Raw genomic sequence first — 22,500 nt, forward strand, 5'->3', positions numbered from 1 at the left:
ACTCATCGCCGCAATCGTGTACGGTCGCAAACCCACCCGGAAGCTTCGTCACAACGCAACGTTCGACTAGGTGCTCGGCGGTTTAATGCTCTTGACCACAATGGGTACATGTTGGACAGGTGGCAAGACCCGACTGATGACATTAGCGTACCGTGCCAGTTCCCTGTTAGGCGTCCTTTTAGTACTCATACTCTTACATTATCCGTCAATACCTTTAATCAGGTACTCCTTCAACCCGAGTCCAGTTAAGTAAAATACAAAAAAATGCCTCACTACTACCACTACTGATATTTAAAATCTCACTTACAGCCCTTGTAAGACGGGATTGACTTTGAAATTGTTGTATTGAAGAGGTTTCTAACATACGGCACGGTTTGCTTTCAGAACTTTTAGTATCGGTTATTTTAAAGATCAAACAAAACCACAAGTCATGATAGTGAAGTGAAACCTCATCTTTAATTGCATAAAACTGATAGTAGGAAGAATGAATTTCTGAAGTAAAACAGTGGCCGAATGCACTCAGTGTACAATATTTTGTAGAGAATGTTAGGAAAATGTGGCGTTCTTTGAAAATACCGATTAAGACCTTTTAAATAACCAGAAGAACATCTTAAAGACAACATAAAACAGAACAATAGAAGACATTTATAAAGTGTTGGATAGAAAGAACCATGATTTTCTAAGCAAGATGATTTACAAATTATTCATGAATAAAATTTACGGCAACATGGACAACAGATTTGCAATTTATCTCTTTGGCAACGGCAGCATAAGAGATTTCAAAATTGTATCATTGTTCCTCCCAATTCTTGTACATCAACGTGTCAAAAATAAAATCTTTGAAAACAGTACTTTTTTAAAAATCGCCGTTAATTATTGTCATATTTCCCGAACTGATATAAGCGCCTTCCATGATAAATAACTAAACAACATTGAACTTTAAGCATTGCAATACATACATAGGAATAGTGAACTTGCAATTCATCTTCATCTACGACAACCATGATTCATGTTATAAACATAATCTTTTTCATTGTATTTTAGTCGCTCCAGAAGTGTATCTTCCCAACATGCGAATAGGCCAAAAACCTGGTAAAGACACAATCTTGGAATGCTCTGTGTCCGCCTATCCAATCAGCGATGTCTGGTGGGAACGAAAAGGAGATAAAATCAGCTCACGTGATCTAAAATACAGGTTTAGTATCTCAAAGCATGGTCTTTTCAGTATAGAAAACAAATGTTGGAACATGTTAAGTTTCAAATCGTAACATTACACAACATAATATGATTATTGACAATCGGTTTCCTTATCAAATCAATTGATTTTTTTACGTATGAAAAACTACTTGTAATACAAATAGATCATAAAATATTGCAATGCTCACATTATCAACAATGAGATGGGATAGTTGGATTGATTTCTATTTATAATAAAAAGTAAATTACACAAATAAAACGGTTTGGTTTTATTTCTGTGTAATAATATTTTTCTATCTTTTTATAAATATATGTGGTGATTCATATCCCTATTGAAATAGTCTCCTCTTCGAGATAAATTTGGCCGTATCCTGAATTCAAGAAGGCACACTGTAACGGCACAATTTGCTTATCAAACGTAAAATCAAATAATGTTTGACTAATGGATATCACATTTTTATCTTTTATCATCTTTGAATCACAGAGTCGAGATATATGACGCGACAACGGACCGCCTCACGCTGAGCTTGAGGATCTACAACTTGGAGGACGCTGACTTTGGAGTGTATAAATGTGTTGCTTCAAATAGACTCGGAGAACACCACGAGGAAATGATTCTCTATAGTAAGATGACATCTTAGAAGTCATTTGATAGCACAATTGTTTATTTTGATCTTATTAATCTTTTTTTTTTCATTTTCTTCTCTTTGTCTGTATTAAAATTTTAACTGTTGCTTTTAAGCTGACGTTTGAAAATATACACACTTTCACTTTGATTTGCACCTCTTTCTGATTCAGTATTTCTCCTCATAAGCTGTTTCTATCTCATGCCGGAAGCAGATTCTTTAGTATTCTGATGTGGATGCTATTTAGCTTACATACAAAGCATGTTATCGGTGGGCATTTTATTTTACAGCTTTTTTACATGTCCTAGGAGCTGATTTTTTCACTTCAAAGTCCATTTATTCCTCCAGACTATAACAGGCATCAGAGAACGACAACGACCACTACCAGCACCACAACTACTCCAACAACCTCAATATTCTATATGCCGAGACGAAAGCCTGACCGATACAACCACAATAATGGCGATAGAGGGTATCAAAACGGGGACAATCAACACAATGTGAATGGAAACCAGCCAGGGGATTACAATGTCCAAGGACGTCTCTACCAAGGTCAAGGAGAGAGTCACAACCAGGAGTATTCTAGAAATCGTGGGCATGGCGGAAGACCAGGATCTCTGACTGGAAACCAGGGAAATGAACATATTTACACCCCGCCATACAGCCAAGGAAATAATGGTAAAAATTGGATCTTATTTTTCTTATCATTATATTTGGTCAAAGAATAGCATAACGTTTTGGTTATCCTTGGACTGAGTTATTACTCATCACAGTGCAGTTTTGATGCCCTGCGCCGATTAATAAGCAATCGAAAGGGGCCATTGAGATTATTAGCCATCGTTTGATCGTGTAGTGGTTTTTTTCAATTACTTGTTCAGTAGAATTTAAATAACATTTTAAAATTTGACACTCTTCTATTATGATTTAACGATTCCGTGATCCCGTTTTCACTTTTTGTTCAACCAATAATATATATATAATTCAAGCAATATAATATATATATATATATATATATATATAAATATATATATATATCATAGAAACCAAAACAACCATGAAATTATGATGCTCAACTTTTTGTTAAAAGGAGCTATGTATAAAATATTTCAAGTATTATTATGAACAACTTCTACAATATTGTTTCGAGCATTCACTCTCATCGTGAATTGAAAGTGAAAGTAGATTGTTGTCTTGTTCGTTTTTCTCCGGATTCGTGGTTATGGTGGTTCGTAATTACATAAAATTACAAATGTATATATAGGGTAAACTGGTATTATAGTGGTGTGATAACTGGACTGTTGTAAATGAAGAAAGTTAATTAGACTCAAAATGTTTACCTTTTTAGAATTTTAGTAAAAATTACCTTTTACTGTTTTTAAATTCCCAAAGCAAAATTCGGCTCATTTTAGACGTATTACTGATTTATACTCTCAATTCTCCTAATTTCAGGAAATGGAAACCCTGCAAATTCTCGAGAAGATGGAGCCGGCCATTCATGTCGTGTGGGTCCTAACACAGCCATGCTGGTTGTCATTGGAATGGTATTGTCCATTGTCAATTCATTATTGACCGCATTGTGATTGCCTGTGGATCAACACTGATACATGTACTAAAATTAGTATCGCTCATTTAGGATTGAAGAGCTTTTAGTTTCATAATCCATCGATTATTAACGACATTAGAATGAAATATATAATTAAATTCAGGAAACAGTTTCATCAACTTGACACATGTAGCTAATATTAGATATGATTAGATATAATTACGAGAGAATCAGCCGGTGATTAAAATTTCATGATGACACCACTCCAACAAATTGCTCAAAATAGATCAATTCCTCATAATTAATTCTAATAATATTATGATTCTGTTTTCAATTCAATGAGTTTTATAGGTTTTAAGTAATACATACAATTATTGTCGTCTAAAATGGCTATTCCATATCAAAGGCTGTCGCCATACGGCACGTCAAGAAACAGAGACTTTACTGATGAAGAGAAATTAAGCTTTATAACTCAGGTAATTTAGACAAATGTTGTAATATTTTACACAAACATCAATCCATATTGAAGTCATTGACAAGACGTAACGATTTTGATGACGCATGAATATGATTTTATCGATGGTTATTTTCTCAGTTTATCTCTATCTCTTTAAGAAAGGGGCGAGGGGAAGAGCTACACTAAAAAAATAATCTCTTTTAGGTAATTTAACTTTCATAATAAATTCCATTATTTATAGTGGAAAAATCTTTTAGTTTTTATTTTAGCTCTCAGAATTGCATGGTTTATGGTCTAAACTGTGACAGAATTATACCAATATTTTCATTTTAAATAAAACAGAAAACACAATTACACTACATAGTAATATTATTCACTTCTATCTTCTACAACCTATCAGTTTGCTTTAAATACTATTGTTTGACCAGAATTCTTTCACAATAGTATGTTTACAATAGGTCACTTAAAGGCTCTGTCATATTGAATTTAAGCGATGATATTCCATTGCATAAACGTATACTGAATACTATTACGCATTTTTGAAAAATCACAGTTTTGGCAGTTAAAATGTACCTTCTCTGACATTTTTTTTTTGTTCACTTCACTTGATATTATTAATTGAGTCATGGATTCAAACAACACGTGACTGTGTAGAGTTGAATATTTGGTTTTTATCTATTTTGGCTTTTACAAAGAAATTTAAATGTTATTTTAGGAAACATTTTCCTCATAGAATTCTTTATCTAGAGAATGTTTACAAATACATACATCTCAGAGCATCTGAGGAAATCATCATTACTCAATTGTATCAAACATGAAGGTGCTATCAAGAAAAAGCATTTTCTAGTTGAATGTGTTATTTTGGATTAGCAAATTATGTACTTGCAATTGCGACCAAATATATAACAAGTCGATAGTTTCATATCAATGCCTTTTAATATTCGTTATCTAAAATTTCAACTTCTAATATTCGTTATCTAAAATTCCAACTTCTAATCTTCGTTATCTATAATTGCAAATTCTATTATTCGTTATCTAAAATTGCAACTTCTAATAATCGTTATCAAAAATTGTAAATTCTATCCTATTGTCAAAGGTACCGCAGATTTTCTGTTTTGTATTCAGTTTCAAATTAAAGATCCCCTTTTTCATATGAAGAGTTGAATGCTATGCCAAAGATTTGTACAATTTCAGAGTTTAATTATCTTAAATAAAACTTGATTATATTGTATGTATGTGTAATATCGTTAATCGGCGGATCAAACCTATTAAGTCTCGATTTTCACGATCGACGAATCAAAACTCGGAAGTCTACATACGAGCTTTGTGCACCATGTTTTATAACAATTTGGGCGGATCCTCCAAACATTTTATAAAACATGGTACCTACACAAAGCTTGTATGTAGACTTCAGAGTTTTGATCCGCCGATCGTGAAAATCGGGACTTCAGAGGTTTGATCCGCCGACCATCGATATGTAATCAATCTTAATGTTTTCTACTCCTTTGATCTAAGTCCAATCTGAGTAATCACAAGTCTATGAACTATTTTCATTTAGACATAACTGTTTCTCATACGAGTTTACAATTTTATGACGGGGGAACTTCTTAAAAGTAATCATTGGACTTAATGACAACAAAAGGCTTGCCATGGAAAAGGACAAATAATTTCCGCCAAATTGGATGAGGCACTGGTTTACATGAAGTCAGACAGTCATTTGAATATGCACAAATGAACACCAGTGTCTCCTCAAAATTATTGTCCTACATTTGAATTTCGTGATGAGTGTCAAGTGAAACGGATACTACATCAAATCTATAATGATAGTTCACGGCATTTTTATAGCCTTCTATTGAAGCACTTTGTCACCCAAAAAAAATCATAAATCTCTTAATACATTAAGATATTCGTCATTACTTATGCATTTTATTTTTTAAATGACGCCAGAAAACCTATTTTTAATTCATGATCTCTAATCAATGATCAATCAGAGAATATTTATTTTCGTCATAGAGACGTCGAATTGCCCAAGAGTTATATACATTTGTTAGTTTACTTGTAAAACTCGAAAAATGAGTGATAAATATAAAATGGGCCAATGTGCTACATATTATTTCAATGCATATTATACATATATAACTGCATCTCCACAAACTCCATGAAAACAGTGTTCACTAGGAAACTGAAAAAAAACTTCAAATTATTTGGATATTTTTTTTAATTTCGAGGATAAAAGACACTCAAAATTTTATGTTTTTTTTTTAAAAAATTATCTATATATCCATTTTCCTGTTATCTATTTGGGATTTGGATATCATCAAAACACAATAGATATGCAAATGTTTGTTTGAGGAAGTTTTTCAAAGAGTCAAAGACCTTTATATATTGATCAGGAGTCATATGAAATGAAGTGGTGAAAGTCATTCAAAAATCAAATCCTCCTACAAAATATATCTGACATGTTAAGATATAGATACACAAGCTTTTCAATCTCTACGAACCAGCCAAGTGTGACATGAATGAAATGATCAAGAAAGAAAAGAAGAAAACAAAAGGAAAATGGGCGCAACAAATCCAGTTGAGGTAAATCGTTGATATGGTTAGTATATTGATTTTGAGAAGTCACTGTCATACGTGTCGTTGGAGTTAAGCAAAAAGCTCCGTGTGTGTAGTAAGGGAGTTAATCCATGTTTGGAGCATGAGGCCTGAATTAGGTACCAAATATCCAAGGTTGTCGAACCTCATGATGAAAAATAACTTATACTGTCTCGTATTTTAATGAATCTAACTTAAGCATAGTAGTTCTTTTATTGTAATCTTATTATAAAGAGGTACTAAAGACTGCAATAGTTGTTATTTTGAGAATCCTTTCTTTAAAAATATAGCCTTGTTGAGAACATAGTGCTTATTTGAGTCAATAAAAAAATTTATGCGGCGCACAACTCTACTGAAAGATTTGAAAAATAGAAATGTATTTTTTACAGATAGATAAACAGATAACTTGATTTCCTTTTATAATTTAAAGTCACATAGATATCATAAAATACGTACCGACGACACTCTCAAAAACAACCAATTTCCTCGCTGTAAAAAGTTGTCAGTTTGGCGTCTTTAGGACAGGAAGAACAACCAAAAGTTGATAGATGAATTTTGACCATTGTTTTGATTTTCAGCCGCCATTTTGATTTGTGAAGTATTGAAAGGTAGTGCAAAGCAGTCCGAGAGTCTTTTTTCTATTAGGGTTAGCTCGAGATCGAAGGATTTTTTTTCTATTAGGGTTAGTCATAAGTCTTAGTAACGGTGCTAGGGTGTTTGTTTTTCCATAAGTTAAGTAAAGGGGAGACATTCCGAAAGCTCCTACATCCCCAGTATTCTTTCAATTTGTATTTTTACCCTTGATCTTTTGTCAGGTGTTTATTTATTCAATCTGTCATCATTATTTCTATTAGGGTTAGCTCGAGATAGGAGGATTTTTTTCTATTAGAGTTAGTCATAAGTAAAGGAGGTGCTAGGGTGTTTGTATTTCCATAAGTTAAGTAAAGGGGTGACATTCCGAGAGCTCCTACATCCCATCCCCAGTATTCTTTCACTTTGTATTTTCACCCTTGATCTTTTGCAGGCGTTTATTTATTCAATTTGTCATCATATGAAAGCATTTTAAAAACTCTAGAGCAAACCTTGATAGATTTGTGAAAGTTTGAAATTTCCTTATTTGACCATTGTTTTGATTTTTGGTCGCCATTTTGATTTGTGAAGTATTGAAAGGTAGTGCAAAGCAGTCCGAGGGTTTTTTTTCTATTAGGGTTAGCTCGAGATCGGAGGTATTCTTTCAATTTGTATTTTCACCGTTGATCATTTGTCAGGCGCTTATTTATTCAATTTGTGATCATATAGAAGCATTTTAAAAAACTTCAATTTGATTACAAAAACAGATCTAATCATCGTTTCGGGTTTCCCCTTTATCAACAAAACAGGAAGAATGAAACACCACAGTTGAATGAGATAATGTGGCAGTGGCGTAGTTAAGATGAATAAACAAAACATTGGTTGGCAGGAAATTAGTATGCTCCTTTGTAAGGAAGCACGAGTTAAAATAGAATACTAGAAATTTCTAAAAGGTGCGCAATTAATTAAGTGAAAAGAGGGGAGGCGGGGAGGAACTGTGTAATGCAGTTTAGAAAGTGAAATATAAAAACGTGTAGAGTGTTGTTGGAAAATAAATACAATGGAATTGAAAATAAATACAGTTGATTTTATTACCACAACCTGTTTTCACACACGGATAATTGTATGTTGCTGTGTCACGGGTCATATAGTGGCTTACACTTCTTGTTGTGCCACACAGAATAATCAACAGAGGATTGACCAACTTACAAAGACAACGTTGTTTACCAATCTGCCCCCGCGAAATTGCGGGCTTTTTACTAGATCTAGTAGGATAAAATATTTATACAATTCTTGTGTGAATTTTGGATGCCAATACATGATGAAAATAATTAGTATGCTCAATCAATACACCATATCTCTATTCAACGAACTAAGGTTAGGTGAACCTGTTATAGAGTATAATCAGTGTACATATAACTATAAGAATATTGTTTTGGATTCAACAGCATTGTATCACCTTGCTTAACTATTGTTCCATATGCCTAGTGTGCTGCCGTTAGATGTTTACAAAGTGATTCATTATTCCGTTATTTATTCATTCTTTGATGAGTATAAAATCATGAATATTTTAATTTTTTTTTTTCTGAAATATTTCGATTGATATAATATTAGCCAGGAGTGTGTTTTATGTGCCGGGGGGGTGAGTTTGTAAATGGGTATGTGTGTGTGTGTGAGAGAGAGATAGAGTGAAAGAGAGAGAGAGAGAGAGAGAGAGAGAGAGAGAGAGAGTGAGAGACAAAGAGAAAGAGAGAGAAGCAGAAGGACAGAAATGAAATCAGGCCATGAGGCGAATCTAAGCGAACTTATATATGAAATGTATATGTATCGCGAGGATGAGGGAGAGTTCAGAGGAAGACAAGAGAGAAAGAAAGAGAGTGAGTGAGAGTTAGAGAGAAAGAGAGAGAGAGAGAGAGATAGAGAGAGAGAGAGAGAGAGAAGAGTTAAACAAAAGTAATATTATGAATATATAGTCTAGCACTTTCTGTTATATACAATGTATTATACTATATTATCGTCATTATTTCCAAATCATATTGGATATACCCAATTCTTGTATTCTCTCTTCTAAACAACAGAGGTTATGGTTAAATTCTTCTCTTTCAAATGCAAGATTTCACTATCATAATTAATCACAACCCTATCCAACTAAAATCCGACTCTATCAAAAGCCACACTGGTCACATTAAACCTTTCTTCACCAACCATCGGACACTATTCACAATCGTTTTGATGCAACCAGTAATTTTCTAATTCTGATGTGTTTGTACATGCTGTACGCCACAACTTAAAACATTAAAAAATCTCAGCACTGTGTTGTAGTGCTCATTTTGCTGAACACTATTATATATAGAATGTACTTGATGCTTTTCTGTTTGAGTTTGAGTAAGTAAAAAAAAACTATTTTTGTATGTCACATTTTGGGGACATTTCTGAAATTGGCTGGTAAGATTAGAGATTTTATATTAGTTAAAAAATTCTACGTAATATTTTATTTAATATGTGTAAAAGTTTCTAGTTAGCCAGAATTCTTAACTTAATTTATAGTTAAGTTATGTGTTTGTTGAATAGAATGAAAGGAATAAATTTATGATGTATTTGTAACGTTTATAACAGACTTGTTTATGAATTGAATCATCCACTTGCATGCATAACTATTGTACATAATTTTAATATGTTTCTATCTTCATCTGACTTTTGTTTAAGAGAAAAGCCCCCTGTCAATTTTCCCGATTGCATATCATTTTAAATATCCAATACCTTCCCAATTTCCCTAAATATCTACATATCTATCTATTAATCTATATATTTCTCTATCTGTCTCTCTATTCATCTATCTATTTATCTATTTGTCTATCTATCTTTCTATCTATCTATCTTATCTATCCATCACGAGAACCGTTTTTTTTTTTTTTTTGTGTCGTGGTCTCCTTTCAAATAATCTGAGATTGAAAAGTTCATAAAACTAAACCCCTTTTCAGTAAAGTGTCTCGTAAATTTAACAATTAAATTTGATTTGCAGTTCAACGATATATTTGAAAACTGTAATATTGTATAAACATTAATCCTACTATTATCTATTTTTTTCAGTTTATTGATCTGCTGTTCTATCCATCATATATACATACCGACACACTCTCTCTATATATATGTATGTGTGTGACCATACATGTAACAATATATACATGCATGATTGCCTATATATATATATATATATATATATATATATATCTGTGTGTGTGTGTGTGTGTGTGCGTGTGTGTGTGTGTGTGTGTGTGTGCGTGTGCGTGTGCGTACATGAATATACATGCAGGGTATATCAAAATGCCATGTCGGGGTTCATGAATTGTAAAAAAAAAACTGAATGGATTAAACGTTTTTATACATTATACATCAAATTTTTAAATTTTGGTTCAAACCATAACTATGTACTAGTAAATAACAATGCCAACGGTCTCAAAATCACCCAAATGTAGTTTGGGGATGAATACGCAAACTCCACCCCCACCCCCCCCCCCCCATGTCATCTAACATCACTTGTGTCATGGACTAAGATACGCTTTTGATTAATCTCTTCATATCATCTATTGATGCTGATGACGGTAGCTGATATACAAAATCTGTTTAAAACCTCAAAGAAAATAATCTCAAGATGTTGGACCTGACGATCACAGGGGTCATCCTGCGAACAGATTTTCATTTATGGCATTGCATCCAATCTATCGTTGTGTCGAATCTCCTAAAGCCAATGTGGTGAATGCCTATTGCTGAAAATCGCCGATTCTTGTGTTTTTCTGTAAAAAGAAAAGAGGACTGTGACAAAAAGATTTTAATTTTGTATCCAAAAAATGATATTTTGAGAGTACCGATAATATTTCATCACATATCTTTGATATAAAGCTAATCACTGAAATAAGAGAGAAGAATGGATGAACAGTTGGTCAATGAGCACCACGGGTAGATGTATGTTTTCCCATATGACCACTCCTGTAAAGACTGATTGCCTAAATAAGCTCAGAAGACACCAGCAAAGCATCATCTTTCAACTAAGAACACAACACATACCGCTCAACAACCATTTAAGCAAAATTACAAAAGACACATCCCCTTCCTGCCCCCTATGTCAACACCCCAATGAAACAGTAACACACCACTTGCTTGAATTTCAACCTCTTGAAGACCTGAGATGCACATTCCTCCCACCAAATCCAAGCATCAGTAACACACTTTATAGTCACCTGAAACAACTACAAAAGACATCTAACTTCTACGTCATGGCACAAGACCGAAGGGCTAGAGCTCAGGTGGTCGCTGGTTCGGATAAGTAAGTAAGTAAGTAAGCTAATCACTGATACCCCCGCCCTGACTCTTTATCTGTCCCTTTCTCTACCGCAGGTCTTCACATAAAAGTATTCAAAAATACCAATTTACAAAATGAACAACAAAATTACGTTGTCTTGCTAGAATAGGTGTAAATAATTTGACATATACTGTGTTATGCATTATTTTGGGTGTATGTATTAGACAAATTAAGTGAATATTAAATAATGCCAAAAATGCTAAAATGCTGAACCCAATTTTTACATGCCAAACGGCTTTAGAAGCATCAAACTAGCAGCCACGGGATCTGTTTTCCAGGTTTTGGTTTTAAATGGCGCCGTAATTTTCGGGGATCCGAGAACATTCATTTAATATTGTACATGACAACAATTTTGATGACTTGCACGAGATGGTAGGCAACTACCTAATTTCTATAGCAGAAAGTAGTTTGATTTTCCCTATAGAAGACACACACCGAAACACACATTTAATTCTCAAAAGGTGCAAAAATACTGGATTTGGACAATGGTCCCCATTGAAAAGTTTATAACATAGTAAAATTAGTTGTAACAACGAAAACTCATTAGTTTGTACTGAAAACTCGATATTCGCACGATGTTAACTTCATAGTTCCTCAAGTTTTTAGATGATTCTTAAACTCTACAGGGCTTTTGAATTACCCTGTATATATATATATATATATATATATATATATATATATATATATAGTGTGTGTGTGTGTGTATGTGTGTGTACTTGTGTCTCTGTCTCTGTGTGTATATGTGAGGTATGTGCAAGGGAGGGTCGTCCAGGTGTTATTTCGTTTTCCATGAAAGAAAGCAGCAGAAATCTTAAGCTTATGTATTAAATTGCTTAAGTTTCCGTTTACCTTTGGGTCAATTCAGAGCGATTGCACAGATTAACATTTAAGCCAAAAAGGAAAACGCATATTATTATATGAAGCATTATCAAAGCAAAATATCTGAACAAGTGTGTATGAAAGGTATCAGACAAAGCAAGAAAGAAAAATACAAGAAGAAAAACAGTCGACCTCGAATGATGTTTTGGGATGGGTTTTTTTTCTTGTATTTTTCTGTCTTGCTATTTGGCACCTTTCATACACACTTGTTCAGATCTTTATCTTCCACCGTCAAAGCAATTGCCAGTATAGTCTAGATCTATTATTTCGGACAGAGACAATGCGCAGCCAATTTCGTTTTGTAAAATAGGTTGTTTTTCAATGTGAAATTGATCACTTTTGTGTAGCATGTCCTTAATGACATATGGATACTCCCTCATCGTGTGTGTGTGTATGTGTATGTGTGTGTATGTGAGTGTGTGTATTAACCTATTTGTCATTCCATCCATCCATCTATCCATTTTTATCTCTTCATTTTTATATTCAATTATTTTCATTGCTAATTTTACTCTTCCGTACCTGGACCCAAGTGAACTCTGTATTTTTAACTTGTTAACTGTCGTACTATGGAACGACACGAATTGAAAAATTTGACCAGAAAAACTCGTCCTTAACATACCGATTGATTTAATCTGAAGGTCGAATTTTCTGACCAAATTTTTTAATCCGTGCCTTTCCAAAGTACGGCAGTTAACTGGTTAAAGTGTCTGTCCCCATCCCTGCTGTAACCGTCTACTTATTTATAATTGCCACATCTTCCACATAGTTTCATAAAGTGTATAATGTTGTTCAAAAATACATCTTTGATAATGTGACCATTCCTGTAAATTGTATTTTGTCCATAGGTAAAGACAATCATTCAATCAATTTAAAGCCGTGATCTTCACTTCGTTTAAATAAACATATCATGTCAAACCAACATTGTCATGTCTTCGGTGTTTTTATGATGTTGTTTTAAAAATGAGTCTATGCTCATGAGGTGTTGTCAATTTCCTGCAAGTAAATTCTAAATTAATCCTCTGTTAATTCTTGGGAAATAATTTAAGCTGATAAATATGATTTGATTACGTTTGGTGATTATATTTTTAAAGCCACTACGCAAATTACTGGAACTTGACATTTTCGTGAAGCCAGGGTCAATATTTTTTATTCATTAATTTTGGGAGCAGTTTGGGAGTTTTAACAAACAGTAAAAACAACAACTCATCACGCACGCACACTATCAATAGTGAGCATGTTTAGGGTACATATTTTAATGCAGATGACAAGCAAATAAGTCCAATGATCTATTTTTAACTGCAATAATTGATCATGTTGTCCAGATAGTGCCTGAAAGTGATTCAATGAATTAATTTTTCTCTAAAGAGAAAGTATAGACTGAAAGATGCCAACCGGTCTAGAAGAACGACATCTGAAGTCAACAACATTTAAGACGCCTGTTTATTTTTTTCTTTTGTTATTTTTTTAGGGGGGGGGCGTGTTTTTTCCCTCTCTTGATAAATAAATGAATAAATAATGAGTAATATACCGAGCGTCAATTTAACTGGTCAGAACTTAAACGCATGTAGCGTCACAACAAAGTGTCCCACTTAAAATTGCCGACATTAATGTGAAAGGCAATAAAACTCTTAACTAATTGTCTTGGGATCTACAAGATTAAAGATAAATTTCGTAATTTTATCAAAGCTTCAAAAGAGAGCAAAAAAAATTGACAGCTCAAAATGAACGAAAAGTTGACATCGCTTGAATCGGAAAGGCGTCGGTTTCCACGTGCATTCCATTGCTCATTGTACATCCCTATTGAGAAGGAAAAGTGATGTAATGCGGGAAACATAACGACAACATACAGAATACATGTTAATCTGAAAAAAAAACATATTTATTTATACACGGTATTTTAGTCATGCCTATGATGGCAGGGATGTTGCTGGTATTCCATCAGGAGATTTTGCAATGCTCTACCATGGGTTTCAAATCCAGTGTCAATAATTTTATAATAAGAAATATTACGATCACGGAACTGTCTCCAACCTCCCAGGTCTCGGTAAGAAAATGACTTCTGTTAAAGTTGAAAGACCATTAGACCAACATCGGGATGACAGCCCTTTGCATCAGTCAAAGATTCTGCGAATTAATTCCAGATTTCATTATCAATTGATGTGAGAAGAAGACTCAGAAAATTGTCGCGTCTATGTAAGAGAAGTGGCAAGTAGGAGTAGACAAATAAGAGTCAGATAGTTTCCCCCAAAGACAAACGTTGTCTGGTGCCCCTTTTGCCCTGTTATTGTTGGGTTAAAGTTCTTGACTACTCGACAGATAGTAAGTAAATTTTTAAGTTTTAAAAAATAGGTAGACGAAGTAGTGGTAGATTTTTGGCACTTTATTTGGGGATAGCTAGAGAGGTTCAGAAAGTAAGTAATAATCCCCATTAAAGCAGAAATACTTTAATATAAATCAACAGAATTACAATAAAGCAATAACGCGTTAACACATAATTAGCCAAAAGAACAAAAGTACATTTTAGATATTTAAATTTAGGCTATGGATAGTTAATTTTCATCCCTTCATGGTCCGTTTCTCAATTTATTATAATTGGTTTCTTATTTGTTTGGATGTGACTAGTGGCGGCGTTAAGGTTGCTTCTGCCTGGTTATTTTATAGAGAAGCCTTTTGTTCATTATCTAGTTTTCCCAGTGGGTCACTTGATAGATTCAACGCTGGATCAACGTGTAACCAATAAATGGACCATTTTAAAAATATATGGACTAATTTATTCAGTACCCCGATCTGTGAAAATACTGTTTGACTAGTTGCAACATTTTTATATTCCTTATGAGCAGTGATGTCGTAAGGATTTTCAATTAACAAGCCCTTGACATCACCACTGATCAAAATTTTGTTAGTCATGATCCTTAATTTAATTAACGGATTACAGGAAGGTTAGGGAGATGGGGAAAGATAAGTAAACAATGAGAGCATGAGAATCAATACATATAAATACATAATAGTAGTATCCTGTATTAGCGATAGCACATTTGTAAATGTAATTCATGTAATGTAATTCATTCATTTGGAAGGCATACATACATATACAATAATATATACATATATAGATAAAGATAGTGAATGAAAGAGTTGGGTATAATAACATGAATTATCAATTTCTGTTAATGACACGAGTTATCGATTTCTGTTATTTTGTAGGTTGTGTCTACTTCCGGCCCAGGCTAAATCACTATATTAATTACTATTCACATACCTACTAGTTTTAAATGGCACTAATGAATCATAAGACAATGTAAGTTGACAGCTATAAGATTTATATATTTATTACATACCCCTGTCGACACAATGTTTCCCGATCAATAGAATTTCGAGTTCACCGCTATATTAGCATGTTGGTGATAGAGTGATGGAATGGGAGAGAGACCGAGTTAGCTGAGACTTTTCTTATATAGAAATATGACCGGAGTTTAGTGAATCCCAGAAAACATTGATGTTCCAGGATTCGTCAGTGCCATAATGTCACTTGTAATCTGCTCGAGACAAATCTTATTCCTCGTGAGTCAGTCTTTGCTGGCGTCGAGAATAAATGTGTAATCCCAGGATAAGTTTTTATGGTCCTTTTGATCAGCCGGACGGTCGATTAATTATACAGCCATTAGGCATCTCTCGTCTAACGGCAGGACGTTAATTTATTAAGTGCCATACTTGGGCGTTCTTGTAATTACAGCAAATGGCAACTTTAATTATGCTGAGATAATAAACCATAAAAGTATGGGGCGACACTGTGGGAAAAAAATGTATTTAGTTATGTAAAACTCTGAGGGAGTTATGAGAGATTTGAAATAGATCACTACAAGAATCAGGATTTAAATGCCGACGACCATGTGTCAGAGTTTTGCTCAAGGAACGCCTCACGACTGCAAAGCTTCAATGACCTATTGCTCACAAACGTTGCTTCCAACCCCAATAGGAGATCGTTATTATTTATCTGACAAAATCAGCGTTATGCTTTCCATTGCTGACGGACTGCAAAGATTATGATATTGAGACTTGATCCTTACATTGTAAAACGCGAAAATGAGGGCTTGAGGTGTGGCGTTGGGTCCGTTATGGTATGGGCCCTTAAAAAATGTTAACCATCTTACAGAGCTTGTCGTCATTAAGGGCTCCAAAATAGCCCACGTGTGCCATTACCCAATCCTGTTCTCAAACATGCTATTGCCAGTGTCACATTGTTTCCTCATTTACCAATAAAATTACTAGTTTTTATTTAATCGATATAACGAGAATTTTAAATGTACTTTCTTGTCCATTGCTTTTCAAATGAAATAAAAGTGCTCCAAGAAACTAGACACAAAGAGCAAAAATAACATGAGGTTAGTAAGGACATTTACGCGTTCCTCAGCTTTGTGCATTTATGCTTTTGTCATCTGGTTCACTGGAAGATAATACCGATTTGAGGTGGTGTGTCACAAATGATTTCAGTACATCTAGGGGATATCGGCTTTTCGCTACATCGTATGAGTGCTCAGCTGATAAATACAAAGTCAAGTATTCACAACCTCATAAAATAGTCTTCAACTGAATTTGTATAAAAAGAGGTATGTTGCAACACCAAACCGTCCAGACCATTGGAATAGTGAGCAACGTTCTCTGTTTAGTCAATGTGAATATTAATATATCCATCATTTATTTTAAGGCTCATTTCCATCTGTCTGACTTTATCAATTCTCATAACAATCGTCATTGCAGTACAGTAAAGAAGATTTCATCGTCGGAACGCCTTTTTGTAATTTGGACTGTATAACTTATTTGCAGCCTCTCTTTTTCCCAACAAAATTTCATAACTGTAATTAATTATAACTTAACATAAAAAAGTAGTCCTTCAAAGCCATTTGGCCCGTGGAGCCAGAGTTTATCCCGGTTTCCACAGCGTGAAACAAACAATAGCAATTCCTTATCTTTTGGAAATGACGTTAGTCTACCAAAAAGTACTTACCGCCACATCTAACAGACCCAGCTACCCAATCACTGCTGGGTGGACAGAGAAGGACAGTCAATATAGCCAAAGACAAATTGAAGGCACTTCAACTAGCTCAAAACGATGCCGATAGATTATATGCAAAAGTCAAAGGATTACATCAGCCTTTAACTAGTTAAGATAGTTGCATTGGCTTCCAATTGAACAAATTACAAAATACAAAATGTGCATACTCGACCACCAGGGAATATTGATAGTGTGCGCTTGGCTAAGAAACTCATAACATTCCATCCGGAAATATAACGGACCAACACACAAAACAAAGAGTAATCTTGGTTGTTCATATTCTGGTTAATACAGTTTATTGAGAATTACTCATAAACGTGGATGGCAAAAATCAATGACAAAGACCTGAATGGTGTCATCTTTATTCTTTCTATAGATAGAGCAAAGTTGACGTCATCAGGGTCTTTGTTATTTGTTTTTGCCATCCGCGTTTCTGAGTAATTCTCACTAAACTGCATTAACCAGAGTATAACGTTCACGGTTACACATAGTTTTGTGTGTTGGTCCGTTATTCTTCCGGATGTAAATGTTGTGAGGTTTTTTTTTAGCCCTTCCAATGTATACTCGTGACCGATTTACAAGTTTCCTTGTATTGCTTTGATTTAATTTGTACTATAAACACTAATATTATAAACAATGAAAAGGCAGATAATATTGTTTACTCAAACGTTCACATGATTTGCCATTTTGAATTAAATTGAGATTCATATTCTAATTTTTTTATCAAAATATATTTTCTTTTTCAACAACACGGTGACATTTTGAAGGTTTTAAAAAATTCCCCAGTAAATAAAGAGGAAATAGATTTGTTTGAGTAGGTTTTTTTTCTTGGGATCGCCCTTGAAAGGTTAAAAATAATCGTTATCTAAATTGTCAATGAATAAAAGCTTTGCCATTTTCGAAGGTCCTAAGCTTAAGAGTGTTTCCCAAGATGAAGGTCATTTAAAACGATATTTGAAGGAGGAGTTTTCTGGACCAGTTCTAAATACGCGTCTTTCCAGAATACGGTAGTTAACTTTTTACATGGTGAAATATAAGAAAAGTTTTGACATGGCCTAAATTGACAGTGCAAACCGGAGACAATGATTCTCGGTGATTTCAAAGTTGTTTTTACTGGAGAAATTGCAAGTTTTTAAACTTTATATGCAATGTTCAAGTTTGCGGGCTTGCTTACATTTGTTTGTTGTTTGCGAAAAACCAGTGAGTCATAAACGCTATGTATTTTTGTAATTTACTCACAACAAACACACGAAACATACCGTCAAACAAAACCACGTGTAAGCTAAAATGTGTACATAGCTATTCAAATATTAATTTAGTGGGAACTAATCACCCAAAGGTGTTATAATAAAGCAATAACACATACTATGTATGTTGTTTTACTTAGTTGGTAGGAACCTAAAAGAAATTTTCATTCCGAGATAAAACTTTCGCATTGAGTTCATGTTCGGTTCTGCAACTAAAAACGAGTGAATTGCACTCAATTCGCAACGATAAAACAAGAAACCAACTGAGAGGATTTAATGTCAAATGGAGGACAAGACGCACAGGAGAGGAAATTGAATGCACTCAGATTACAGCCTAAGACAGTTTCCAATGAGAGCGATCTATATTCATGTTTTCGTCCAACCGAGTGATCAATCACATGATTTGTTGATGTACAACGATTGGATATTTCTTAACAAATGTAAACACGCTACTTTATGACAGTTGTAAAACATACCCGTGTGTCAAGCGGAACACAATGACCAATAATGAGAGATTTCAAAAGCTGTGAATACGTTTCACTATTTGGGTTACTTTGGGCACATTTTGCAATGTGACCAATGACATCGAGCACATGGAAAGGGAATATAGATCATGTCAATTCAATTTTAAATCTGTTGGTCGATCGGTTTTATTCTGTATCGAAGATCTGAGATCATTGTTGGTGAAATTCTCCCCAAGTTTCCAGAGATGTTTCCGGTGGATAATGTTGAGATTATTATTCATAATGATTTCGTCTTGTCCTATGACATCATATGTATATATATATATATATATAATATATATATATATATATATATATATATATATATATATATATATATATATATATATATATATATATATATATAGATTTTTTTTGTTTTTTGTTTTTTTTTTGTTTCATTCAATGGTTTGAATTTTCCGCGTCTCCAAGTTTCTCATTGTTAATTAATATAATACATTCCTATTAATGCAATAAAAATGAGCTTTATTTAGAGCAATATCCACTAAATGTGCTCAAAGCGCTTTACAAGGGGTCCCTGGTCAACATTTAACATGTAGGACGGTACATGACGCCTGTTAGGCGATATTACAATTTTTCGGACAAAGACAACGCTGTTAACGGCCAGGTACTCATTTTACACCTGAGTACGGTGAGAGGATGTGAGTAAAGAGCATTTTACAAAGTCTCAACTATACGCCGAGCGCGAGGCTCGAACCCAGGACCTTCCGATCCGAAAGCGAGTGTCATACCACTAGACCACATAGCGGCTCTCAATTCGCAACGATAAAACAAGAAACCAACTGAGAGGAAAGGTCACATGGAGGGCAAAACGGACAATACTTACTACAGCATCACATATATATTATCGTTATTAATGTTAAGATTTGTAACAGCTGAAGAAAAAGAAAAGAATGTGATTTCCAACCAAACAAACACAGATATGAAATTTTGAGAAATAATACTTAGACTTTTACACGAGTTATCGGACTGAGGAGGGGGGGGGGGGCGATAGTCCAGTTTGTAGGGCAGTCGCTTCGGACGTAAAGGGACCGATCCGATCACGGTGAAGTCGTCGAGATTGGTTTCTGCCCTACCCCTCCTTTATTTACCCAGTTGGGATCGGATAGCTAGATCTATTAGACATGACGGAAAGTACTTTGGGAGAGACTAGCGTCATATCCAAAGGGTAGCAAGTAATTGCTTTTGTTGGTTTCACGTTATAGAAACCGGGATAAGCTCCAGTTCTATGGGTCTAAATTCTCTGAAGGACAAACTTTTAAACACTTTACCGGGCTAGTTTTTCTTATGGACGCCAGTATTTCTTTAACTGTCGATTGCACAATAAGCATCACATCGACCGGATGTAAGTAATCTGCCTCACAGTTACAAAACACTTAACACATTTAATACAAAACAACTAAGAATCATGATTAACAGCCATTATCCTCCACAAATTAAAAACAATCCACGTAATACAAATACAACCAAACACGACATTCAACGCAAGTAACCTACATATAATAAGAACACGTAGACGACTATGAGGACAAGAAGAGACAATAATAATATTGCTACATAAAAAGCTACGAAAGCATATTTTACACAATCAGGTCAAGATAAATTTCAAGGCAAATCAGCAACAAACATTCACACAGTAATAAACAATGACCTCACGCACCTCCAGAGCCACCAAGAGATAGCGCCGAATAAAGATTTTGCAGGTCCTAGTAAAAAATAATTGAGCTTTTATAGAGAAAAATATCCACTAAACGAGCTCAAGCGCTTTACAATGCGTCCTTAGCCAACAGCAACACTTAAATATAGGACAGGACATGCCATCTGTTAGGCATATTACAATCCTTTTGAGACAGAGACAACGCTGTTAACATTCCGGTACTCATTTTACACCTGAGTATGCTGAGAAAATCTGAGTAAAGAGTTCTTCCGATAACTCAATTATAGGCCGTTCATAACGCAACTCGAATCTACAACCATCCGATCCGAAGGCGAGTGCCATACCACTAGACCATATTATAGCCTCAAAGAAGATCATATTTCATATTGTAGACTATTGTAGACATTCCCTTTTCAGAACCAAGATAACCCTGACATAATACATGGTTGAGGTTATGGCTCAAATTTTTCATTAAGCTACCCATTCACGAAATAAATACACTTTAAGATAAGAGAGGCTTTCTAAGTTTATTTTGGCCAGGGGTATTCGACTCCCACAATGTTTTGTCGAAGCCCTTTGTTAATTTAATGTAAATTAGTTAGCGACTTTTACTTTTACTTAGCCTTCATTTAATATTTTAAAATTGAATTGATTCCCCTATCCACACATGGCTTTATTTGTCTTTTAACTGAATCTCAGACCGACCTTTTCAAAATTATTCTTTAACTCATCAGTGCACTGTTGCAGTTCTTTGTAGTGTCAAATACAGCGAAGTCATTCGCAAATTCAAGGCAATTGGGACGCCATACCTTTCATTTCCAGTCTAGGGTTTTATGAAATAAATATTACAATGAACAGAAAAAGCACAGGAAGCAGCTTTGTCTTACTCTCATTATGTTATGTCCGTATTGTGTCTTGGTCTTTTACAAATCTTACTTTGCGCTACTGTCTTTATGCAGAGCTTTTACCATTCAGATTATTATGTCTGGCGATTTATATGAATAGAGGATGGATAACATTGTTTCCCTATGGTTGATGTAAAAGGCCATTTAGAAATCCACAAAAATGTCGCAATGGTTGTATTTGTAAATAATCGTCAACCTCTAAATAAAGACGCTTTGCTTATTCATTAATATGCTATCCTTTGCAGTTTTCATATAATTTAGAATAATTGTGATACCAAATATTGTGCTTGATATAGAATGAAGGCAGAAACCTCGACAATTTGACCAATTACTGAATCTCCTTTTTGGAAAGGTGGGATATTGTTAATTTTTCCAATCTTCAAGTATTTCATCTTCATTGACCCATATTTTGTTTCAAAGTTTATTCAACAATATTAATTGCACAAGTTGCAGAGAGAGAGAGAGAGAGAGAGAGAGAGAGAGAGAGAGGGGGGGGGGGGGTGGGGGTAGGAGGGGAAGGGTATGAAAATACAAACTACTTTCATGAACTCTACAATCATGTGAGGAATTGGGAAACAATGCATGCGCTTGTGAATAATAGGCAATTTTAAGTATGTACTTATCACATGAAAGGGGCTCTTTACACACATTTTGAAGATAACAGGAAATGTTGAATGACTTGGCAATTGACTGTCTGGATGGTTGTAGCGCAAACTCTCTTTACGTCTAATTAATGTGCACTCAAGCAATAAAAATAATGTTTCTACATCTGATAAGCATACTGTCAAATATATAAATCTACAAATCCAACATGGTCCGAAATAAGGCTGCACAATAAAGCATTTTGTTATGATACAACGAACTTAATGCTATTAAGTTGGGTTTTT

The 22,500-nt window shown here is 34.4% G+C and overlaps 1 protein-coding gene across 1 annotated transcript in view; it reads left to right on the plus strand.

The window, feature by feature from the left end:
* The window catches only part of LOC144964168 (immunoglobulin superfamily member 10-like), a 176,103-nt gene that overhangs the window by 87,288 nt on the left and 66,315 nt on the right, over positions 1 to 22,500 (plus strand). The gene's annotated exons all lie outside the window — the stretch shown is intronic.

The sequence above is a fragment of the Berghia stephanieae genome, chromosome 2, assembly GCF_034508935.2.
Source record: "Berghia stephanieae isolate SIO BIC M18660-M18661 chromosome 2, UCSD_Bste_1.3, whole genome shotgun sequence".
NCBI lineage: Eukaryota > Metazoa > Mollusca > Gastropoda > Nudibranchia > Aeolidiidae > Berghia > Berghia stephanieae.